Genomic DNA, 27,972 nt, shown 5'->3' on the forward strand with positions numbered 1-27,972 from the left:
TTGGACCCGTTACGTCATTAATGACAATACATGCACAATGATGCTTTGCGTCACACGTCAGCCAAATCCTCCTACTTTCAAAATATTCGTTTGACTGTTAATTAATTACCCAAAAAAAAAAAAAAAAAAGGTGAACCCAACCTTGAGGACCCCATCGCCCCGCTCTAGAGCTTTATGAGGGAGGTAAATTCTGGGATGTATCTCAGCAGACCAGAAAATAAAAGTTGTCTGTATACTGCATCTACAAGAAATTCAATTCTATGTCTCAGGAATCGAACCTTCACACTACGACTGTCAGCAAGACGTGACATAACCTCACTCATGTCCTTTGCATAACTGAGCTATGCCCCGGGGCACTTACCATATTATAGATGATAAGGTTGTAGAATGTTTGCCTATTTTCAAAATTTATTTTTTCTCAAACTTATTTTCAATTATATATTTTATTTGGAACTTACAAATTTTATTAACATTTTTCAATCAGACATTTTATCAATTTTTATTAAAATTTATTAAAAATCAATTTTTTAGTTAAACAAAAAATAAGCTAAATATTTTTATTAATTCTTTCTTTCCTAATAATTTTGATGTTTTGTGCTAGGTTTAATTCACTAGAAATATCTGCATCACCATAGACATAGATTCAAGAATATGTGCCACACGTTTTTACCATGTAAATGCTCAAGATACTTTTGATATTAGTCGAACGAAAAAGTAAATGATTAACAAATATTCTTACATACATTTTTCTTTGATCTCATTTAGTTAAATATCTTGAACGTAATTAAAAAATCATATTGCATCAAAATTTGACTCATTTCACTTTTAACGATAATTTTTGAACAAATCATTATGCTAGACCAATATGAACATATTACTAACTCAATCCTACTTTAAAGATTAGACTTGCAACTAAACATGTGGATTATAGTTTTGTATCTTGTAATGTGTTTGGTCAATAACGCTTTTATAAGGCGTGGTTTTGTGTGTAAGAAATGTAGTGAAAACCTGAAGGACAATGATGATGTGTACAATTGAGAAAAAAGTAGAAAGTTTTGTTGTGACCTTGTCTATAAAAGATGGATACAACACCATCACTTTATTTCATTTTCATAGAAAAAGTTATTTCCTTCTTTTTAAGTACGAAAAAAGCTATTTTCTTTACAAAATAAGTTACCTTTTCTTTTTGGTTGGTGATTTCTAGTCCAACTTAAGTGAGTTCGCCAATTGCTATTAGGGTTATTGGCACATTTAGTTCCTAAACGATGTCCCTCATTTGACAATGATCCCTAACGTTTCATTTTTGACGCTGAGATCCTTTACCTATAACTTTTAAGCGTAATCAGTCATTATGAACGAATTCTACACAATTCAATCGATAAAGAGTCGGGTTACTTCAATTTTTGTAATTGAGAGAGTCGGGTTACTTCAATTTTTGCAATTGCAGTGAGGGCATAAATGTCCACTCACCCAAAATGAATAATAAATATAAAAATTAATATTTAATGGTCATTTGTACTCAACATATGCAAAGATCAACCATTCATCTTCCAAACAAAAAACCTACTCCCTACCGCTAATTTCTCAATAAAATCTCAAGGAAAACCCACTGCGCTAATCGTTAATTTTGGTGAAAGAATCATGCCTTTCATAGAAAGAGCCTGAATGTTCATTGATTAATTTTTTATGATGTTTTAGAATAGTGATTCCACGGTTTGTTCAAATTAGTGATTTTTCCTTTTGGGTGTTCTTCTTCTCATCTTGATGAGACGCTATTGGATGGAATCTGTCTAGAAGGACTCGTCACACAAAAACGTGATAGCTAGGGGACCTTAGCAGCAATAAAGAAATGTTAGGGATCATTTGCGCAAGAGGACAATGTTTAGAGACTAAGTGTTCCAAGAACTTGAGTTAAAGATCTAATTCTATTTCTTTCACATGGCAGAACTACTACTCGGTATCAACCGTTTCTAAATTCTACATACTAATCATCTTATTTTCAAAATTAATCTATTAAAGAAACATGATGTGTATTCATTAAAACTTTGTAGTCAATATGTTCCTACACTTGTAAGCCAAATGCATTTTTATCAAAAGTTTGACAGATACATAGTTCTCTCATTAATGCATGCCAACAATACTTAAATAGATGTATTTATTTGGTTATGATGCCATGTTAACCATCTGATCAAAAAGTTAAGTTAACAGAGATGTGTCACATGCATTCATGTGAATCTGAACCTCAATATAGCTTAGTCCAGTGATAAGTTGAAATTGTTGGCTATTGCAAATAGAATTCAATTAAGATAGTTCGATATGATATCATTATACATAAAGAAGTTTCTAAATTCGATTCTCATATATGAACTTAAATCTTAGTAGTGTAACAATTGAAACGTCTAGACAAAATTCAAACCAGACCCACACCCACACCCACACAAAGTAATTCCTCAAAACTTCTCACTCCTTCATGATCAAGGATTTTGCATCTCCATTTTTTTCTCATACAGTCTACTTGCTCAAAACTTCTCATTTAAGCCATTAGTGAAGAATCCCATGTATTTATTAGAATCTCATTTCTTCAACATTGCCTAATCCGATTGTTAGTTGAAATTATTTACTATTGCAAATAGAATTCAGTTATGATAGTTTAACATGATATCAGAATAAATAAAGAAGTTTTATTTGAATCTTACTGCCAATATTTCAAGTATGCACTGAATTGAGGATTTGATTTTTCTCATTTTTTTTTCCCTTTTTGCTAATCGAGGATTTAGCATCTCCATAATTATAATTCTGAACAAATCAAATCAAATCAAATCAACCAGTTAATTTAATATTAGTAAAATAAAACATATAAAATTGTTAGTGCTTTGACAACCAAACTAAAGTAGTGTAAACCCTACTTTAGATAAGCTAAGACTTCACAACTAAAGCTGTATTTCCACGAAAACTTTATGGTTAAGGATTATTAAATCAATGTTGGCATATTGTCCATATAAAAATATCATTACACTAATCCGTACATTAAGGCAATCTAAGATGGCCCCATTGTCCTAAAAAAAAATCTCAATAATATATTGTTTATTACTATTCCAGAATGATGAGCTCAAGAATGGTATAATGTCAAAGCTCACTTTTTTGTGGGGCATTTATGCTCATAAATTCTATTATTCTACAGTATTCAAAAAGATTTAAAACATTGTTTGTCGTGTTATCAAATCTTATTCCATATATATCTTGATGTCATCTTCCAAATTGATAGAGAAATTATATGGTACTTTACAATAATATTAGAAGAGAAATAAGCCAAAATTTTGTTTAATACATTATCAAGTTCTACTTATTTGTTAAAAAAATGCAATAATAAGTTAGTAAAATAGGCTAAAAAATATAAGAAAAGAATGAGAAAAATTACTGTCTATTCCACTGTTCATCTTCTCAGGTAATATTTATCAAATCATCTTTTGATATATAATGAATAAATCAAGCTTGTTTGGTAAGTGTTATTTATAATGTAAGCGTTTATAAATAATTTAAATTATAAATAAATAGAAATGAGTTGTGGATAAATAAATAGCAATTATAGGTTCTGTAAAATATATAAATAAAAAGTAATTTAATAATTTATAAATAGTTTATAAACATTAGCCAAAAAAGGCTAATCTCTTGTATCAAACATGCCATGAAGGTGTGTCTTATATACAATATTGACAACCAGAGTAAAGTCAAGCTTGAAGTAAGTTTTGTACCCTATTAATTTCTGTGTCCTTGTTCGCAAAATATTTTCTTTCGATTTAAATCACCGCAATTGTACGTTTCGTTAACAAGTAATAAAGTGAATTTTTAAAGTTCGAATATCGTCTCACAGAGATTGAGTAGTTCAATTGTATTTATCTCAACCTTAACCGAATCTAAATAATCAATTATAAGTTTTTATCCTAAGAAATCCTTAATCTAAGCTAAAGTACTAATATTATGAATTGGATGGTATGCTATGCAACACAATGTTTAAATTAACTAAAATACAATTTGATGTTTGAGACGCAAGTTAAATGTATTCAATGAATGTGAGATATGCTATGATCATGAATTCCCAAGTAATGTTGAATTTAACCTTAATTCTACACTTTTACAACACGATGAAATTTTGAAAAATCAATATTCCTAAATCTATCCGACACTATCTCTTGAGATGAATTGTATCTATTCTCATATACCACTAGCCTATATTTCTATAACGGATGCAAATATACGAGAATGCATATAGTTTTGTGAGTACTTAGAGATTTACGCAAAGCATAGGGATATATTTCTATCCTCTATTGGACCCTACGATAATTTATACCTTGTTGAATTTATTCATCTTATTTCGAATAGATGAAACAAACTATCAAAACTCATACAATGACGGGCCCATAATCATGGAAGCAATTAAATGCATATAAATCATTCAAAACAATCAATACGTGTTTTAATATTAAAATACAAAACAAATAATTAAATATCACATTACAAGGTTCATCAATCTCCTAGTAAAGATTTTTATAGCCTAGCATGATGGAAAGAATAACACAATAATAAAAATTAAGAAAAGACATCACCCTACTGCAATTCTTGAAGTGAGACCTTGAATCTTGGATTAAATCTTCTTGCTCTTCCTTCTTCTTTCTTTTCAAATCCTCCCAAAATAATGTATAATGCATGGTCTCTATTTTTGGATGTCCCTAGGGCTTCAAAAGACTCTTTAAGATTTGTTTCCATAAGAATTTCAATCAGAAAAGGAAACCAGATTTTCTCGCCGCGATTGAACTGGGTTATCGCCCGGGCAAAACTCGGGCAATCGCTCAAGCCAAGAATCTCTTCTCGATAATTAAAGATCATGTTATAACTGGGCTATCGCTCAGGCAAAATTTCTTTCGTATGTTGCATTTTAGCCATCGAAGTCGATTTTTGATTCTTTCAAGTCCTTTCTCTTACATTTTCAACCCTTTAACTTTAAATTCCATTCAATTGAACCCTCAACATCTTTAATCTTCATTTTGTGGTCTGAATCAACTATTGAAATGTTGCAACTTAGTCCTCATACTTTTGATTTTCTTCCTTTTTGATTCTTTTTTTCGTTTCTTTTCTCTTGAATTTTACTACATTCATCTATATAGTCATACAAAATATAATTATATAGAATTAAGCCATAATTCAAGCTCTTTAATCATAATTAAATCATATTTGTGAACTAAATACGTGTGTAAAAACACACTTATCAGTCTTCCTAGTTGAGTGGGAGCCAACAGATCTTTTGACTACATTCCCTGAAAACTGTATCAGTAGGGAAGGGTATATTGGTTGAAGCAAATTCTTCTTTTTGATCAATCAAACCCAAACTGTATATGCTTCTTCCAAAAGACTTCTTTTCTTTAACACTATTCAATCTAGCTTATTGAATAAGCCAAAAGGTAGGGGTGGGCGCGGGTTGGTTTGGTTCGGTTCTCTTTAGAACCGAACCAAACCAAAATTTTTGGGTATCTAGTAAATGGAACCGTTGGATCCCAATATAATTATGGAACCATTCGGGTTCGGTTCCGTTCGGTTCTGTACTATAATTAAATTTTTTAACATTTATAACAATATTATATAAATACAACTAATGATACATTCAATGGTTTTGGAATGCCATAGACTAGTAGACTACCTTGTTCAAATGATTGCTACGGTCAAAGTTTCAGTTGGCAGAGGTCGCAGCTTCGATTGGAGGTCACAGCATTGGCCGACGATTGTATAGGTTTTGAAATGTCAGCGAGGCTACGAGAGTGGGTGCAAGAGTCGAGACAACGTTATGCACTTTGGTGTAGGTGTTTAGAGTTATTTAGTGGATTGGATCTTGTTGGGCTAAGAAATGAAACAATAAAATGGGTAATGTGGCCAATGTTAATTTGTTAATTTGTTTAGAAAAATTAAAATTAAAATAATTTGATTTACCCAATATAAAAAAAATTACAAAGATTCGGTTCTTATTCAGTTCTTCGGTTCTTGGTCTAGAATCGAGAATTGAACCGTGCCCGTCGGTTCTCAATTCAGATACCCGTTCGGGTATTTAATTTGACAAGAACCGTCGAGTTCGGTTCAATTCGATTCGGGTTCGGTTCGGTTCGAGAGATTTGCCCAGCCCTGCCAAAAGGTATCAAACAACTTATAAGTAACTAGAAAGTAATGTATAATGCTATTTGGCAAGGAAGAGGAGGAAGAATACTAGACGGGATATTTACACTTCAAAATTAGAATGATTTTGCACTACCAGTCATTTTTGGAAAATTCTAGTTGTACAGAATTTTTCCCACAGAATAAATCTAGAAAACTCATATGGGGTTGGTCCCATGTGAGTTTTATATTGAAAAAATAGTACTGTTCGAACAGCATCCTTTGCACAGATTCTGAACAGGCATTATTTAATTCATAATGGGCACATCCCTGAACAATAAAAATTGTTTGAAAAACGGGACAAACTTGCCAAACCACTATTACAACCTTTCCCCCAAATTGGAAGTCTTCACAGTATTTTCCCTCCTTCATTTTCCTTCATTCCCCCCTCTCGCGAGCCTTCATTCTCGTCGGCCAGTTCTACGAATCCGGTAGCACCTCCGAACAGCATGTCTTCGCTGACACCGTTGAACCCAGGTGACTTACTATTAAATGTCATCTTCAAAATTTTCCAATTCGAAATATTTAATTTGTTGTTTGCAAACCATGAAAAATGTCATTGCTTAAAAAAAATTTGAATGACAGTGGAGATTGAGATATTTAACAAAAGCTGCAACATTAAAATAAACGAAAAATTTGTAATGGGGATGATAAACCATGAAATGCCCTGCATTGGTCATTGTTATTATATTGGATTTCATAGATTTTACTTTAGTTCTTTGGGTTGTGAAACTCCAAATGTAACCAGAAGCTTGTAAGTTGGAAGTTAAAATCTCAGATTTGCAGTAAAAGTACATGAAGGTAGTCAACATCATGCTATTATGTCGACCAATATATGTCTGATCTCGAGTACTTCAGTTGAAAGTAGAATTTCTTCTTATTTTTAGCTTATTCAGTCTGTTGATCTTCTCCATATGCTAGTGCCTACCCTTTAAATCTTTCAGCCTCTTTGCAGATATGCATAAACTATAAAGCTTATAGCAGTGAGAACCTTAGATCTTTGAAATTTTACCAATAAACTCGATTTATTTTACAATTTACTTAGAATGTTCAATCTTTGTGCATAATAATTACGATACTATTTTTGCTTCATTTCTGGACGCAGGAAATAATATGGAAGGTGGCATTGATGATTTTTTGTTGGAAACCGAGGATGAGATCGTTGCGGAGAATAGGAACATAGTGGAAGATCAAATGTTAGGAAATGATGGTGTCGTCGTACCTAAGGTCGGAATGATATTTAACAGTGAGAATGAAATGTTTAAATTGTACAAAGAATATGCATACAACGTAGGTTTTCCCGTAAAAAAAGAAATTCAAAAAAAGGGGCTGGTGGAGTTTTGAGATTTGTGACATATACTTGTGGCCGTGAAGGTCGAAGGCCAAGTACTGCTACCGGATCTGTAAGGCCACAACCAAAAATTCAAACCAATTGTAAGGCTCGGATAAGCGCATCTTCAGATGATCATGGCTCTTGGAGAATTAATGCAGTTCACCTCGACCACAGTCATGGAACAAGCCCATCGAAATCCAGGTTGTTTCGATGCAATAGAGAACTGAGTGCACAGGTATGTGGCAGGAATTCCGTTGTACAAAAGCTATAATTCCACAGTTGTTGAGGCCGGCAGATACGAAAATATGACTTGTGTGGAAAAGGATTGTCGGAACTACATCGAACAAGTGAGACGGTTGAGACTCTGAGAAGGAGATGCCACCGCAATACAAGCGTATTTTTCAAATATGCAAGCACAGTGCTCGAGGTTTTATTTTAGTATTGATTTGGATGATGAATCGCGGTTGAGGAACATATTTTGGGTAGATAATAGGTGTAGGCAGGCGTACAACGAATTCAACGATATGGTCACGTTCGATACAACGTATCTCACAAATAAGTATGATATACCTTTTGCTCCTTTCGTTGGCGTCAATCACCATGGACAATCAACACTGCTCGATTGTGGTTTGCTTTCGAACGAGGATACAAATAGTTTTGTGTGGCTATTCAGGTCATGGCTTCAGTGCATGCACAGTGTAGCTCCCCATGGAATAATCACTAATCAGGATAGAGCCATGCAAAATGCAATTCAAATTGTTTTTTCCAAATACAAACCATAGGTGGTGTATAATGATTGGCATGGTGGAAGGAGTATATAAAGATTGATCTACAAAGATTGTATTCTGCTTCTCCTATCTAGGTCTACTTTAGCATGCTTGATCTATAAAGATTGTATTCTGGTTTTCCATCCTTGATGCAAAAACTCTGGACTTAGTGGATCTTAGTCACAAGAATGCTGGTAGTCAACAAGTTTCTGAGTCATTGCAAAAACTACAGGTTGAATGGATGGCTGACAACTTTCTACTTGGAGCATTCTGTTATTATCTACAATAATGCTGTTCGAACAGATTCGTATCTATCAATTCTGACCGTTTTCAATGTTCCATTAACCTGCAAGTGGAGATGCAGCATAGTGGCTCTCTTTTCTGGCATTTTCAGTGTTCCATTAACTATTTGTCACTTATTTTTGTTGTCCCAACAATCCTATTATTTGTGTTTCTGCTTCATCAAATTGATTAGCTGTATATTTTTCTTACAATATTTCTCTTTTATTAGTGAGAACATATATTTCTCTTCGAAAACTTCTCAGAATTATATGCATTGCAACCTGCAAATAATTTTTTCCCATTCTCTTGCTTTAATACATTTGCAAAATGCAAATTAGAATTTTCCCATTCTCTCCCGTCTCATGGATAAGCTTTGCTACGACGCGTCTTCATCCTTTAGTCAAATTGAAATTTTACACCAAACTATCTATAAACATTTCAAAACTTCTCAATCATCAATTGGAAATAACATCACTAACTAACTTAAGTGAAACAAATAGTTAAAAAATAAGTCATTAAGAACGACTCCGCATTAACATCACTAAATAACATGAAGTCTGAACAAAAAATGCAAGCATATATAACATCAACGTTTATTAAAAAATGGGGCTACTAATACAGCTGGCCGCTTTCATTTGTCATTCTTCTCCACGGTTACTTTGCCCTTGCGAATTGTCATTTTCATGTTCATCGAAATCTGGACCTCTGCTTCGTCGGGGAGATGAATTTGATATTGAAACATGCGCGACAAATCTGACACTGATTCTTCTGATGCATTATTCGCCTTGCTATCGACAGCACTTGATTCACCACTTGATTCTCCTTCTCCAACCCACTCCCAAAAATCGCATTTCTGACTACAGCATTTGAATAGTTTTCCTTTGTTATTGGTCTCTCTCTCCACCTCGAAGCACTTCTGGAATCCACTCTTGCAAATGGGGCAGCGACGCTTACTTCGGCATTCATCAAAGAAGTGTCCCTTCGATCTTCAACTATGACAAATTTCGGAATTCTTTCCTCCCATTCTACAACGACAATTAACCACCCAACATCGGTTTGAAGCACCAAATGAACACAACAACACGGGTACACTGGTATTCAACACTAAACGTAAAGATACAAATGTATAAAACCAACTCGCCATTGATCTAAAAGACAATCTTCAAAATTTAACTAAAATCTACAACATTTCAATGAAACAAGATATAAGCCAACTGTTCATTCTACTCTAATCGAAAGTGAAAGCAACAAAACATACGCTTAAAACCAATCAAAGGTACAATAATTCATTAATTAAGTTTTAAAAATCCAAATATACCCACCAGAACTTTAATTTCTTAAAGCTAAAAAACAGTTCAGATTAGCACAAAAATAACTTCTGGAAACTGATCCGATCTATCCAAAATCCATTAAATAACAATGAATCAATACTGACCCCAGTATGTGAATCTATTTATTTTTATTCTTCTGTGTACACACGAGAAAAATATATGACCCCAGTATGTGAATTTGGTCGTGATATGATTTAGGCGGTCCATATCATGAAAAATATAATAATGAATACTGACTTATCGACCACATGCAGTAATCATTTACATCTTCGAGTTAATATTTTCAGGCTTACAGCAGCGCATTATTCCTAAAAAAATTGCAAAATCGATGTGCAAATGAAGTAGAAAATCTATAATCAATCAGCATAACGGAAAATAAGAGGAGAGTCACGCCTGCAATTAGAGTAGGTTAGTGTTCGATATCATATTTCTTAGGAGCTGATGTATGAGGAAAACTCCGTCAACGCAATACTTATTTTCATCAATAATGTTGTTCGATATCGTGTTTCTTAGGAGCTGTTCGAACAACATTATTGATGAAAATAAGTATCATTTGCTTACACCTTCATAAAAAACAAACAATCTGGAAAGTGAAAACTTAAGATGCAAAAAGTTAGATCACTATTTTAAGTGCAAAATAATTGACAAAGCAATCAGATCAATCCAGTAAACGGATCTATAAGCACCAAAATTTAAACTTAACTTCAGTAACTAATATCAAAACAGTCAATCAAAAACTTTATTAAAAAAAATACAAAATTCATAAAAACCAAAGCGGTGTAAATAAAGTACCTGAGAAACAAACGACATGAGAAAATACTTCTCTCGGCGCCTCTGAAAGCCCTAATATAGAGTTTTTCTTTTTCACATTCCCCCCCCCCCCTTCAAAGAGAGTCTTTTTAGAGAGAGATGGGGATGTAAAGCTTCGAATGCTTGCCAACCTCCACCATTTTCTTTGATTTTAGGGACAATGAGCCAAGACCCACACGGGAGGTTCGCCGGTGTTGAACTTCATGGCGACTGGAAGTCCAGACCTCACTGATTTCTTCACTCAAACTTTCCAACACCGCACGCAACAATTTGGGAAATTTGGGTTGGGGATAATGAGCTAATTTCAATTTGGGGATAACTTTTTTCTTCCATTTATTATCAGACTGGGTTTTTTTTTCCTTATTTCCCTTCCAGTCATGTGTCCTCATTGTTTATTAATTTTTTATTACCTGTTCAACATCTGTGCAAAGGAATCTGTTCGAACAACATTATTGTTGAAAAAAATATAACCATCCACCCCATAGTCTGTGTGGTCTGCAAGTTCTCTGGCATTGGTGATTTCTGAAATGTATCATGCTCCGTCATTTTTAACTACATCCTTCAATTCAGTAAGAAATTAATTCATTCTGACTATTCTTTAGATGAAATTAATATTTACTATACAACAATCCTTTCTTAATTCTTATCGTAGAAAGACGCCATGATGAAAATTAATGAAAGTGAAGCAAGGTTAATCTTTATAGCAGATTATTCCCTAATTTTTATTTAATATTTTCGGGGTTGTGGGGGGTGGAGTGACAGTGTTAAAATAAAGAAACATTTCTCTTGCATAAATGAATGAAGACTAGAACAAAACTCTTACACTAAAGTACAACATTGTACTTTTTTCTTTAGAACGACAACATCGTCCAAATGTTGTGGCCTCAACCTCCTCGTTTAACTTGTTAACATTGATGAATTTCTGTACTGCGTTATGATATTGAGTTCCTGTCCAAGGAAAATAACATGTTAGTTTGGTTCTTGAACAATGGTATTGAAGAAAACATGGTGCAAACGGTTTTGGAGCAACTCGATTGGAAACTTGTACAAAATTCTCGATGTGTTAGTCCAAGAGAAACAGAAGTTTGATAGTTAACTGACAAAAATTCTTCAACGAGTTCATTGTTTAGGAAATATCTTTATTTATTTATTTATTTATTTTCGAAGGCAGAAAGCCAGGATGGAGAAGGGGGTTAGAGGATGTCTGGCTAAAGCTTAAAAAGTAAGTATTCTACGTTATGTGTAAATAAATAAGCTAATTTTAAAATAAATAATTTTTAATCAAAATTGCAATTATTGTCAAAATCAAGGTATTTAATTAAAGCAATGTAAGAACTACTAATAAAATAAGTAACTATTTTTTTACTCAAATTTATTTAAAAGAAACTTCCACTTATTTCTAAGGTTAGCTAAACATTTTTGGTCACATCATTTCATCCAATTCATAGATAGAATCATTTTTCCTCATCTAATATAGATGAACGGTCGCAAGCATTTAGTACTGAATAGAACTTCACATTATCAAATACATCACGATATCCCCATTTCATTTCAGTTCACCAATTTTTTATAAGATTTAATCAGCAGACTCGAAATTCAGAAATTGTCATATGTTGCTTTTTAGTTAGTCCAGTTAGACCGAGTCATAGATACTAGAAACAATTTCAAATATCTGCTTCGTATTTTTCGGTTTTTAGTTAGTCAAAGTCAGTATAATTTAGTGGCAATAAAATGTGATGTTAGCAGAGGATTTTGAGCTATTTTCAGTTTGTTTGTAAGCCTATAAATAGGCATTCTTATTTCTGGAATAAATTCTCTACAATTTTTTTGTTGTAGTTCTCTGCACATTTTCTGTTTCTTGTTTCTCTAAATTTCCAACATTTGGTGTATCAGGGCCTCGTTCTTTCATAATTGGGCATAGAACTCATGGCGACTAATGGCAATGTTGTGAATTTTTCTCAACCTTCAATTCCATTCTTCAAGGGAGAATGCCATGAACTCTGAAGCTTTAAAATGAAGATTTTGTTTACGTCTCAAGATCTTTGGGACTTGGTTGAGAATGGATATCTTGATCCAGATGAGGGGACCAAGTTGAAAGAAAATAAGAAGAATTGCAAATTGCAAAGTTGCAGCTGTTGGGAATTTATTTAAACATGCGCAGCGAAAATAAAAATAATTTCAATTTCCACTAGGATTCATCTTTGTATTTAGATAGGAATTGTGATAAAACTTATACCTTTTCTTATATTTGCAAACTCCTTTACGTTATCTTTGTTCCAGCAATTTGGATCTGCCTCCTACAACTATTTAATTGTCCAGCCTCCAATGAATTCCACACAGAGGACAAATTGCAGCTACTAGAGTTTTCTCTTCTTGTGCTAACAAGAATTATGAGAAATCTCTATGGATCGAAAATCCTAGCCATGTATTTATATAAACTCAAACGGGCTAGAAGTGACTCGGTCCAATATTTAATTAATCTATTTAATCAAATTCGGTCCATGAAGTAACCAACCCAATTAATTAATTCGAGCCTATAAGTAACCAACCCAATTAATTAATTTAACAATCATTGGATAAATTAATTAATTGACAAATTAAAATCTTCCAATTCTCGTTTGCGTACAACCCATCAGGTTCCCGATCAGGATACCTAAGGACGTGAAATATTAATTTGACATAATCAAAATTGATAAATTAAAACACTTTTTTAATTTATCACTAATTCACACTCACCGTTCTAGATTGACATCTAGCAATGTATTAAGGCAACACATGTGACGGAAAATGTCATGTGGTGTGACAAAACCAAACTTGTTCGTTTGCCATGAAACTATAATCTCTTCGTCAATATGATCCGATGTCAATCTCGATTATCGATCATATCTTTCGTTCTACTATTAAGTCAACATGAGTTGAAAACTCATTTTCGACTTATGAGTATACATTCGCCAATGATTTCGTTATCGACTTAATTGAACGAAATGCAGATAACAATCTCTTACTATCTAAGAGTGACGATTCCTCTATTGATTATTCATAACCTTCATATGGTTCTTGACATATTTGAACGATGCCGTATTAGTGGCTCTTGGTAGAGCAACATCCAATATCGTCAAAAAATGATCGTCCTCATATAAGACACTATGACAACCTCAAGTCAAAGGATCAATTCCACTACCAAACGTTAGAGACTAACCACTTACACTTAGATAGTTATCCATGTGGAATCTCTTAGCGGGTCTCCAATGTTTCGTTCTATAACAAAACATCTACGCATTCATTTAAGTGTCACCATACTTCAACTTGTGAGATCAGCTACTTACTTCATAAGTAAGAAATGCCACACATGATGGTCTATCCGTAATAACGATGTCCGTATCTCGTTATTACTTATGATCATATATTATTCAAGATCCAATCATATATAATTTGCATTTCACAATCACAACTCTTTGTGATCAACAAATCACTTAAACTTGAATCTTCGAACTCTGTTATTTAATATTATTTATCAGAATATTAATTTAAATAAATAATAGATCTTACTATAAATAAATGCATTAAACATATTGAAAGTGTTTATAACCTAAATCGATTGGATTTAGGGCATAGCACTTACAAACTCTCACTTGCACTTGAATCTTCGAACTCTGTTATTTAATATTATTTATCAGAATATTAATTTAAATAAATAATAGATCTTACTATAAATAAATGCATTAAATATATTGAAAGTGTTTATAACCTAAATCGATTGGATTTAGGGCATAGCACTTACAAACTCTCACTTGCACTAGATTCAATCACTTATGTATCTAATACTATAAACATCTACATGACGATCATGTTTCTGTTGTGACAACGGCTTTGTCAATGGATATGCAATATTGTCATCTGTGAAAACTCGCTCTATCTTTACATCGTTTCTTTATATAATCTCCCTAATGAGATGATATAGTCTTAGCACATGTTTGGATCGTTGATGAGACCTCGGTTCTTTCGCTTGTGCGATGGCTCCATTGTTATCACAATACAAAGATACATGATCAACAATGCTAGGAACGACTCCCAGTTCATTAATGAACTTCTTGATCCAAACAGCTTCCTTCACTGCTTCAGAAGTAGCAATGTACTCAGCATCTATTGTTCAATTAGCGGTTGTCTCATGTTTGAAACTTTTCCAACTAATTGTTCCATTATCCAGAGTAAACATATATCCATATTGAGACTTGCTATCATCCTTATCAGATTGAAAGCTAGCATCAATATACCCATGAACATTTAGTTCACCTTCTCCATAGATCAAGAACACATCCTTAGTCCTTCTCAAGTAATTAAGAATGTTCTTAACCGTTTTTCACCAAGGCTTGCTTGAAACCTGCTCGTAACACTTAGAATATATGAAACATCTGGTCTCGTACATAGCATCGCATACATGATAGATCCTATCGTCGAAGCATAAGGAATCTTATCCATGCGATTTCTTTCATCATGTGTTTTAGGACACATATCTTTTGAGAGGTAAATCCAATGTGACATAGGACACAAACCTCTCTTGGACTCTTCTATGTTAAATCTTCTCAAGATTTTGTCTATGTATGAAGATTAGGATAAGCTAAGCAATCTTTTAAATCTATCTTTACAGATCTTGATTCCTAAGATATACGCTGCTTCTCCCATATCTTTCATGGAGAAATTCTTTGACAACCATAATTTTACCGATTGAAGCATTGGAATGTTGTTTCCCATTAATAATGTGTCGCTGACATATAATATTAGGAATACGACTGCGCTCCCACTTGTCTTCTTGGAAACACACGATTCATCTACATTTATGATAAAATCAAACCTTTTGATTGTCTCATCAAAATGAAGATTCTTGCTCCTAAAGGCTTGCTTTAATCCATAAATGGATCGATTAAGCTTACATACCTTGTTGGCTTCTTTGGATTCAAAATCTTCTAGTTGTGTCGTGTACAACTCCTCTTGCAAGTTTCCATTAAGGAAAGCAGTTTTCACATCCATTTGACATATCTCATAATTATGGTATACAACTATTCCAAGCAAAATCTGAATGGACTTTAGCATGGCAACAGGCAAAAAGGTTTCATCAAAGTCAACGCTTTATCTTTGTGTGTAACCTTTGGCTACTAGTTTTACTTTGTATGTATGGACGTTTCCATCCACATCGACCTTTTTCTTCTAAACCCATTTACAATCTATTAGTTTTTTCCCACCTGGAAGGTCGACCAAGGTCCAAACCTTGTTCTCATGCATCGAGTTCATTTCAGATTTCATGGCCTCTTGCCATCTCTTCGAGTCAACACTTGACTTCGCTTCTATATAATTTGTAGATTCATCATATTGACTAATATATACTTGATTAGTAATCGTGAATTCGTACCTTCTGGGACGTTGAATGATCCTACTTGATCTAGGCTGAGCTGAAGTGTCCTCGGGAGTCTTTACATCCTGATCAAGAGTCTATCCATTAACAGGTGTGGGATCAGACTCAGATTCATCTAATTGGTCAACAATATCTATGGACTCTTGAACTTCTTCAAGTTTTATCTTGCTCCCACTACCCTCTTCTAGAATAAACTCTTTTTCTAGGAATATGACATGTCTTGAGATGAACACCTTCTTCTCAACGAGATTATAGAACTGATATCCAATTGTCTCTTTTGAATATCCCACAAATATGCATTTATTAGATTTAGCCTTAACCTTATTCGATTCATTTCACTTTGCATAAGTGTCACAACCCCAAACTTTCATGTGATATAAGTTTGGTCGTTTTCCTCTCCATAGCATGTATGGAGTTTTGTCGACCGATTTAGATGGGACAAGATTAAGTGTGTAGCACACAACAATTATTGCATGGCCCAAAAATAATTTTGGGATGTTCTCATGGCACATCATTGATCACACCATGTCCAACAATGTGCGATTCCTCCATCCAGATACACCATTATGTTGCAGTGTATATGGCGGACTCCATTGCGAGAGAATCTCATTCTCTTTTAGATAATCTAAAAATTCTCTCTCTAAATATTCTCCATCTCGATCTAATCTCAGTGTGAGAATATTTTTACCAGTCTATTTCTCTACTTCAAGTTTGAATTCCTTGAACTTTTCAAGTGCTTCATGCTTGAATTTCATCAGATATATATAACCATATCTAGAATGATCATCAGTAAATGTGATGAAGTAAGAGATACCACCTCTGGCCGTGATTGACATGGGTCCACATACATCAGTATGTATTAGTCCCAATAGTTCTGCAGATCTTTCTCCTTTTCCAGTAAAAGGGAATTTGGTCATTTTGTCTAATATGCACGACTCGCATTTGTCAAATGATTCAAAATCAGTTGACCCCAAGTATCCATCTTTATGTAACTTGGAAATACGTTTGTCGTTAATATGACCCAGCCTGCAATGCCAGAGATAGGTATTATTTAGATTATCACTTTTATGCTTTTTATTTTCTATACTCATAATAGATTACTTAGTATTAAGAATATAAATTTCATTTTGCAGCACACCACAACTATAAAAGATTTCATCTTTATAAAACGAACAACGATTGTTCTTAACATTAATTAAAAAACCATTCATGTCCAAGCACGAAATAGAAATAATGTTTTTAGTAATGGCGGGAACAAAATAATAATTTTCTAATTCTAATACTAAACCCGAAGACAGTGGTAAGAAGTATGTCCCTACAGTTAATGCAGCAACTCTTGCTCCATTCCCTACGTGCAGGTCAACTTCTCTTTTCTGCAGTGATCTACTTCTCTTTAGTCCCTACATATTTATACAAATATGAGATCGACATTCGGTATCTAATACACAAAAAGCTAATTAAGTAAACATATTAACCTCGATAACAAAAACACCTGTAGTAGAAGTTTCAGAAGACTTCTTTCCCTTCAAGCTAGTGAGGTAAGCATTGCAGTTTCTCTTCCAATGACCTTTCACTTCACAGTGATAGTACGGGTCATCAGATTTGGTATTGCCCTTCCTTACTTTAACTGCTTTGTTATTCCCCTTAGCCTTTTTGGATATTTTCTTAAAACTTCCTTTGATTTTCTTCTTAGTGCCCTTGGAGGATTGAATGACTAAGACATGTTCAGTGCTAGCCTTGACATTGGGCTCCACAGTTTTAAGCATATTAAGCAACTTAGGGAATGTGCATTCGATCTTATTCATATTGAAGTTCATGATGAACTGTGAATAACTATCTGCCAGAGATTGTAGAACCAAGTCAATATTTAGTTCGTGATCCATGATAAAACCCAATTGAGCTAATTTCTCAATGAAACCAATCATCTTCAGCACATGAGCACTGATTGAAGACCCCTCTGCCATTTTGCACCGGTACAGTTATTTGGAGGTCTCATACCTCTCTACATAAGATTGTTCATCATACAACTCTTTCAAATGAAAAATCATAGTGTAAGCATCCATACTCTCATGTTGTTTCTGCAACTCAGGTGACATAGCTGCAAGCATCACACACGCTGCAGTGTTATCGTCATCACTGTATTTGTTGTGAGCAACCACCTCTTCCTCAGTGAGATTTTCAGTATGTAGCTCTGGAAGGGGCTGCTCAAGGACATACCCAATTTTCTCATGCTTGAGAACAATTCTCAAATTGCGGTGCCAGTCGAGAAAATTTGGTTCGATTAGTTTGTTGGTATCCAGTATGCCTCTCAAATTCATATGATTACTCATGATTCAAAAACTATAAATGACGAAAAATAAAGAATTAATAGTACTGTAATGCATTGCACAAATTTAATATGGACTTCAATTAAATGTGCTCCCACTGTTTAAAATAAATTCATGACCCTGATACATAAATTATTGAAATCCACATTTGATTCCCAGTGGGTTGGGATTCCATTCGTTACATCAAGATCTTGAGTATACTCAACAACTCTTAATAAAATATCTAGATAGATACTATTATTAATTGTATCTCCATACAACTCCCAAATCATTAACTTAACAACTCTTTGTCTTCACACATCTTATGTGTTAGCTTAACATGCCTCTAAAACTTATCTTCTCGAGTGTATTCAACAAAAGATAAAATTTAGTTAAATTAAACCAATCATTGAAAACTATCAAATATTTCATAGTGTCAAACATATCCCTAATAGACCAGCCTTAAGTGTACTCAACAAGTTGAGATCGATTTAGAATTCTAGTTTTTCACTATAATGACAGAAGGCAAATAATACCGATTTAATATTTTAACAAGGGATTTAACATGCAATGGTCTCATCAAATAATATATTAAATCGGTATTATTTGCCATATATATATATATACACACACACACATTCTGTTTAACAGAAAGACGGGTATTCCTTACTCATTATCAGACAATCACTTATTCACAAACTTCGTCTGGGACTAATACTTTTTATTTCCCATCTCATGGAAAACCCTTTTTGCTCCGCTTAGCCTTATCCCCCTCTAGGGAAATTTTAGTGATAGGTTCTATAGGAACTGGACGATCCTATTTGGTCAAATACCTAGCGACAAACTCCTATGTTCCTTTCATTACGGTATTTTTGAACTATATATATATATATATATATATAACAACAACGAACTCCCAGGTCTAAAATAATAAAGAGCTCGTAGGCCCATAACAACAATAATACTAATGGACTCGCAGATCCAAAATAATTAAGAGCTCGCAAGCCCATAAAACAGCAAGAATTAAATCAATCATTCAACACATCCACATGGTCAAATCCATAATCATCCATAAATAAACATTCACCACATAAATGTTTCCTATATAATATCTAATATTATATGCAATGTCTCAAGAATCTAGTAATTCTAGTCGACAAAACTCAATTAAATAAATGGATCAAAATAATTAAATAATTAATTAACTTAATTGGCGGAACTATTTAATTAAAATCAAATTTTAATTAAATTGCGAATTCTATAAAAAATTTAGGGTGTGATAATTCAATTAAAATCAAATTTTAATTAATTATTAAATTAGTGTCCTACTCTAATTTCAATATGTATTGGGAGAAGTAATATTAATTAAAATCAAATTTTAATTAACATAAGATTAGAGTCCAACTTTAATAAAATTAAATTAATATTTTAATTTAGGACAAAACCCGTAAACAAAACAAAAATTCAATTTAAGGTTAAAAATTAAATATTTAAGTCAAAATCTAATTTTAACAAAAATATAAAAGTCATCAAATTTTAAATAAATCATTATTTTTGGGTAAAGATAACTGTAGCAATTCCTATTCAAGATCACTGCAGTTCCTTTTCACTTTGAGTGCTTATTCCTTTTGTTCCCAGCTACATCTGAGAGTGGTCAAGAGCTTATTGGCCCAAATCGAAACATGGGTCAAACCCAATAAAATCATAATTTCAAAAACCTATTTCAAAATTTCCAATTTGACCCAAGTTAAAATTAAAACACAAATCCCTCAATTTCGTAAATTGCATGGTAGACCCTCTATTAAAAATTGCAAGACAACTCCTAAAATAATTTGCAGGCGGGGGCCTACAGTTTCATAAATTGCATGAGAGGCCCCCGCCTCCAAATCCCCAAACCCTAAATTTTTTTTCTTGTTTCTCGTAAGGCGTTGCCCCACCAAATGGCAAGACCTGCTGCCATAAGATGGCGGGTCTTGCTGCCCCAATCAGCAACGCGAAGGCCCTCCTACTCCTGTGGCTACCAATAGCATGCTGCTGTGTGTCGACGACACCGCTTTGATCCAATTTTTTTTTATATTGTTTTTGAAAACAAATTTTGAAAAACATAAATACTTTAATTGCTAGATTCAAGAACATGATGAAAAATCAACTTTTGATTTCATAAACATGTAAATTAATTCCTAACAAATACAAAGTTGGTTCTAATACCACTGTTGGGAATTTATTTAAAGATGGGCAGCGGAAATAAAAATAATTTCAATTCCCACTAGGATTCATCTTTGTATTTAGATAGGAATTGTGATAAAAGTTATACATTTTCTTAGATTTGCAGACTCCTTTGCGTTATCTTTGTTCCAGGGACTTGGATCTGCATCCCACAATTGTCTAATTGTCCAGCCTGCAATAAATTCCACACAGAGAACAGATTACAGCTACCATGATTTTTTTTACTCTTGTGATATCAAGAATTATGAGAAATATCTACGAATCGAAAACCTTAGCCATTTATTTACATAAGCCTAAACGGGCTAGTCTTGACCCGGTTCAATATTTAATTAATCAATTTAATCAAATTCAGTCCATGAATTAATTAATTCAGGCCTATAAATAACCAACATAATTAATTAATTTATCTAATGATTGTTAAATTAATTAATTGACAAATTGCAATCTTCCAATTTTTTGTGTGTGCGACCCATCAGGTTCTCAATCACGATACCTAACGACGTGAAAAATTATTTTGATCTAATCAAAATTGATAAATTAAAATAATATTTTAATTTATCACCAATTCACACTCACCATCCTAGATTTACATCTAGCAATGTATCAGGACAATACATATGACGGAAAATGTCACATTGTATGACAAAACCAAACATGTTCGTTTACCATGAAACTATAATCCATTCGTCAATATGATCCAATCAATTACGAGATATGGAAGTGTATTAATCTTGATTATCGATTATATCTTTCATTCTATTATTAAATCAATATGAGTCGAAAACTCCTTTTCGACTTATGAGTATACCTTGACTAAGGATTTCTTTATCGACTTAATTGAACGAAATGCAGATCACAATCTCTTACTATCTAAGAGTAACGAATCCTCTATTGGTTATTTACAACCTTCATATGGTTTTTGATATACCCAAACGATGTCGTATTAGCGGCCCTTGATAGAGCAACATCCAACACCGTCAAAGCATGATCGTCCTCATACAAGGCATTATGATGACCTCAAGTCAAAGGACCAATTCCACTACCGAAAGTTAGAGATTAACTACTGACACTCAAAGAGTTATTCATGTGGAATCTCTTAGCGGGTTTCCAATGTTTCGTTCTATAACAAAACTTTCACGCGTTCATTTAAGTGTCACCACACTTTACCTTATGAGATCATCTACTTACTTCACATGTAATAAATGTCACACGTGATGATCTATTCATAATAATAATATCCATATCTCGTTATTACTTACGACCATAGATTATTCAAGATCCAATCATATATAATTTACATCTCACAATCACAACTTCTTGTGATCAACAAATCACTTAAATTTAAATCTTCGTACTCTATTATTTAATATTATTTATCAGAATATTAATTTAAATAAATAGTAGATCTTGTCAAAATAAATGCATTAAACATATTAATAGTGTTTACAACCAAAATCGATTGGATTTAGGGCATAACACTTATAGCAGCAACACCTTTGAATTTGAATGAGAAGTTGCACCTGGATGATAGTATTGAACAACGAAACTCAAGTTACGTTAGAAGCTTGGTTGGTGGCTTTATATACTTTACTCATACCAGACCTGACATAGCATTTTCAGTTGGAGTGATTTCTGGGTTCATGCATTGTCCTTCAAAGCATCATCTTGGAGCTGTAAATAAGGTCTTGTGCTATGTTACTGGAACAATAGACTTCAAACAACAAGAAGCATAAGAATAGGTGCCATCCAACTGCATCACCTTCCCATGTTTGAGGGCATATTCAATATGGCATGAAAATCGACATGAGTCTACTTCACTTGATTTAGCCATGAATCCGAACCAAAGATTGGGATCCTTATTTTCATCAAATAATTGGCAAATGCAGCACGAGCACCTCTTGCAAAAATTCTCTGCTATGTGATGAACAGTCTACGTGCAGAGTTTTTGCCTTTCCACCAAATCTTTTGCCTCTATTGTAGGTGGAATCTGAGTAGGTTTCAAAGGCCGGTCATTGGAACTTGAACTCTCCTCAAGACATGATTCTTTGATGATTTATTACTCTTCTGAGGAAATTTTTTTCATTCATTTCAAACTGAATGTTTCTTTCCCTTAACAAAGTTTGCCCTGAAAAAGAAAAGCATTATAAATAAGATATGCAGATTTAATAAAAACGATGCATGTAACAAAGGAAAAGCAAATCTGATAGTGAACATCTTATGGAGCTGGTAATGAAATGAAGATTTGAACTAGGCTTCTCGTTGGAAAAATACTGCATTTATTACTTGCGATTTAAAATGAAAAAAAGAAAAGAAAAGAAGGTTCCATCATTATTGTATAAAGACTATGTAATCTCGCTTACCATTAAAGTGAACTGGCTAGACCAGAAATCAAAGAATGAAATTGACTTGATAAACTTCAATTTCGAAGTTTGGCTCTATGTCATGTTCACCAAAGTTAAAAAATAATCATCCACTTGCAACAAATGTGAACTTTTAACGCTCTTCAAAACGTTTTTATAAGCATTTTCTAATAAATGAGAAAAGGATGGACTAGTATCGATGCATTGAATATGTTTTGAGGCTTTTATAGTTGTCCCACTTTTGAACTATGAATAAATTAACTCTTCTAATTCCACCATTTTGCAATGTGACTTTCTGTTAGTTTGATCGTCCAGAATTATATAGCTAATATGAGAAGACTTTCATATTTTGGTAAACGAAGATGTATGCTGTTGTTTAATAAACCACATTTGCCTGGGTATGCGGTTTGGAAAAATTTGTGGATTGTGAAACCTAAGTAGCTCAACAAAAGGAAACATGAACTAATGAATTAATTTTGGAAGAAGCTACCCTGCCTGGCAAATTGGCGAAAACAACCAACATTAAGGCTATTGGAAGGACTGCAAAGCTCCCTGATCATCCCAAAGATTTTAGCTTCATCACAAGATAAAAGTCACCGGAGCCCTGATTGGTAAATACAGTCAACATCAAGTCTATTAAGGACTGAAAATCTCACTTGTCATTCCAAATATTTTGTCTTCCTCGCTTGGAAAAAGTAACAGGAGCTTAGGGCACATCCAGACGATATTACTTAATAAATCCAGGTCATTATGCTCTCTTTATGATTATTGTTACGTAGATTATGCTATTTGTATATAAAAAATGTACATAAAGAATTACATAAACTGACGTGGAGAGAAAAGATTGGATGAAAAAGTTAATTTTGTTTTAAACCAGCAAATGATAGCGTGATATGTGGCATCATGTAATCCATTATGTAAAGTTTGATGTACATGTAACAAAATTCATTGTTACATAGGCTTCTGTATATTTGTTAAACTGGACAAAAAGTGTTTATATTTTTAAACCATAGGCAGTTAATGTTTATATGGATCTAGTTATTTACAAAATTGGTATGTTCTCAGCCTTTTTTATACCAAGAAAATAGTATTTGGGACTTCTCGGCAGAAAAATGCTGTATTCATTCACACAAATGCTAGAAGTACAATATCTTGTACAACTTGGTTGACAAAGTAGGATAGCCATCCCACCAATAGGGGACCGCCACTTGGCCACTTTGTCAACCAAGTCGTACAAGATATTGTACAAATAGAGTAATTCATTCATTAATTGGCATTGAAAAAAAGGAATGTTCCGTCATTATTATAGAAAGACTATCAAAATCTCACTTACCATTAAAGCGAATTGGCTAGTTCAAAAATCGAAGAATGAAATTGACCTAATAAAATTCACTTTCAAAATTAGGCTCTATGTCTTGTTCTCCAGAGTTAAGACATAATCATCCACATGCAACAAATGTGCACTTTTCGTGCTCTTCGAAAGATTACTATGAGTATTTTATATATAAATGAGAAAAGAATCGACTAGAATAAATAAATAATATGTTTTCTTGCTTTCATTGTTGTTCCATTTTTGCATTATAAGTAAATTAATTCTTTTGGTTCCACCATTTTGTAATGTGACATTCTATTAGTTTGATCATCCAGAATTATATATCTAACATGAGAAGACTTTAATATTTTGGTAATGAAGATGTATGTCGTCGTTTAAGAAAGCCCCCCACCTCCACTCCTGTCAAATTGGTGAATACGACCAACATCAAGGCTATTGGAAGGACAACAAAGCTCAGTGATCATCCCAAAGATTTTATCTTCATACAAGACAAAAGTCATAGGAGCCCTAATATGGAAAGTCTCAAGGGACTTATTTAATAAATCCAAGTCATTATGATTTCTTTTCGGGTATTGATACAAGGACTTCTGTACAACTATTACAATAGAGGTCAGAACTAGGAATTGAAAGTGTTTCTGTTGTTAAAATTTGAGCCAAAGATATTTATGTCAATCTAGTTGTTTACATAATTTGAATGTTCTCTCATTTTTTTGTTCTATCTAGAAAATACTTTATGGAACTTCTTCCTAGTAGGCTTCTCAATCTAGAAATGCTGCAATCAGACAGTGTTTGCTTGGTGTTAAAAAGAATAGTAAGTTCAGTCTTGTTAAAAGAATAAAAAAGTTAAAACCTGACTTACAATTGAAGTGCACTGGCCTAAAATTGGCGAATGAAATTGAACTTTATGAGACGGATAAAGATTGTTGTGCATAATCTTTTATTCATTAGGATATCCATCCTCTCACATGCACGTGGGGTCCACTCAAATATTTTATTCGAGCGTGCCCCACCCATGGGAGATGGTGGACACCCTTATGTACTCCTAAGGAATAGGGCTTTGGTGAGATATGGATGAATGATGTGATATTGAAGAAAACTAATGAAAACCTTTATTGATAACAATTGTGCACCGTAAAAGAGTGATTCTATTACATGAGATCTTCATTCGTCCAATTAAACCTTCCGGGAAAATGCAAGGCAACCATGAAAAATAAAGAGAGCGAAACTCACCTAAAGGTTACTGTTTCAAAACAATCATTTCAAAAGGTTAGAAAGCTCCAAACTCTGATTAGGGCCGAAGTTTCCATCATCATTTTCTTGCCCGACGATGAGAGTTAAGCATTTTGAGCTAGGGCCTATTGGTCGGCTGAAAGAACTTTGCATTGAGGAAAACTTGTAAATTTTATGAAATTTGTTAGTCTTTTATTATATTTTTTTAAGATACAAATTGAATAAAGCATACTTGTTCGAAAGAATTTAGTATTATATAATGTGCATTGGGGTTGCATAGTCATCACTTCGTGTTTATCTCGAGGGCACATTTATTCTTGCCAATTTCCGTACAAACTATCACAATCAAAGCCCTCTTCTTGTTGAGGGAGAAGTTATATGCTTATGCACATGCAATGTGTGTGCTCATTTTCTTGTTCAATAGAAAGCATTCAAAAATAGCTTTCATGAAAAGAAGAAGATTTTTACATAATATTAATTAATTAATCTATTACACGAGTTCATAATATATACAGCTACGCATCTTCCAGCGAGACTTCAAGCATGACAACATAGTAGCCACACAACAAGTAAACCTAGGCCCATACTCCATGTCATTCTGCCCATGTGACAATTTGGCCGAACCCCCCGTAAAGAAGCAGAACTCATGTATTGAGTCCGAACCCATAAAAAAAGCCAAATCCTCATGGAGAGGTGAGGTAGGTAAGGAAGCTGCAAAGGATCTTCTATGTAGAATCTTTATTGAATGATTAACGTAACAATTCATTGCAAAAGCCACCCAACCAAGTTAGAAGGTAAGTTCAAGACCTATGCATTAGGTTGGTCGATGTCTAAAGCGTATCCCACATTCAAATTCTAATATCATCAACTGACTTGATCGTCAGAGTGCAAATGACCATCTCCCCAACCTTCGAAATAGGCCACGTATGGCCAATGATTTGTCCTGGTGTGCAGCAGCAGGCTTACATCGACGTAAGTGGTCTTGGGATCTATCAACCACTCATCCCTATTAAAAAAGAGGTCAACAAATACTATCAAATAAAGAAATAAAAGGAGAGAAATAAAGATCAAGGTGGATAGATGTATATATGGAGCACAACATCATTTATACATATAACATTCTATTTTGACTCATAAAAAATTGGTTTCTTTAGTTCTTTTCGTGTCATTTGATCATTTGTTGTCATGTTAACTGAAATTAGTAAAATAATAGAAATGGGTAAAAATAACATTTTTTAAAGGTTTCATTTTACTCTACTATGAATTTGATTTTTCATTTTCATTGTGTTCAATATAAAGGAGGATTCCACAAATCAAGCCAAGGATAAAAAATCAGCTAGCTAGCCAACAATCATGCTTGTAACAGTTATCATTATTTTTGTATAACCATAACATTAGTTATTTTACTAGAATAGAGCTTGTAAAGTTTGTATTTAAATGTATACGAGTCATTGTAAAAAGTAGGCTGCAAAGTTTGTCATTTTTATAGAAAAATAAAAACATTGCTCTTGCTTAATTTTCATCATGGTACCAGAGCTGTCGTCATCTCACAAGAATTTGATCCCCATTTCATATAACCCCACTCAGAACCCTTCTTCACCAGTAGATATCCCCTTGATTGCCCTCAACATTTAAGTTCAAATCAATGACAAACTTACTCCCTCAACCTTTCCACAGTGGCGTGCCCAATTTGAAACTCTTCTAATTGGGTACAACCTCTTCGACTATATCACCGAAGATAAACCTTGCCCCATCAAACCGTCACTCCCATATCCTCTCTTCAAAAAATCCATTGGGTAAGGCATGATAACTAATCCTAAGTGCTATCCTAGCATCCACTGCAACAACCATTACCCTTCTCATTTTAGTTGCCAAAGCTTCTTAAGAAGATTGGCAAAAATTAAACATCCTCTATGCTAGCAAATCCCTAACCTGGGCAATGTAACTCAAAGAGAAATTAACACTGATCAAACTTGGCAATCAAACCATCCAGGAATACCTTCATATCTTGAAGGCTCTTGCAGGTGAAATAGCTCTCATTGATCATCCCATTTTAGATGATGATCTCACATTATACATCTTCAATGGTCTCGACTCTGATTATTAGGAGATTGCTGCACCGATTAGAGCTCGAGAAAAATCTCTTAACTTTGAGGAACTTCATGATCTATTCGCGAGTCATGAGGCATACCTGCGCCATCTTGAAGCCTCTACACAGCAGTTGCTAGCCACAGCCAACTACACAAACCGATGTCCAGGTTCATCCTCTTCATCTACAAACAACGACAACTTCTCTTGTGGTTCAAACAAGCAACAAAATTTTAAAGGGTCTTCTACCCAATCAGGCCTAACCAATGGCCCATGTGATAATAGGAAAAAAAAAAAA

Source organism: Olea europaea, chromosome 18, assembly GCF_002742605.1.
Source record: "Olea europaea var. sylvestris chromosome 18, O_europaea_v1, whole genome shotgun sequence".
In the NCBI taxonomy this organism is placed as follows: Eukaryota; Viridiplantae; Streptophyta; class Magnoliopsida; order Lamiales; family Oleaceae; genus Olea; species Olea europaea.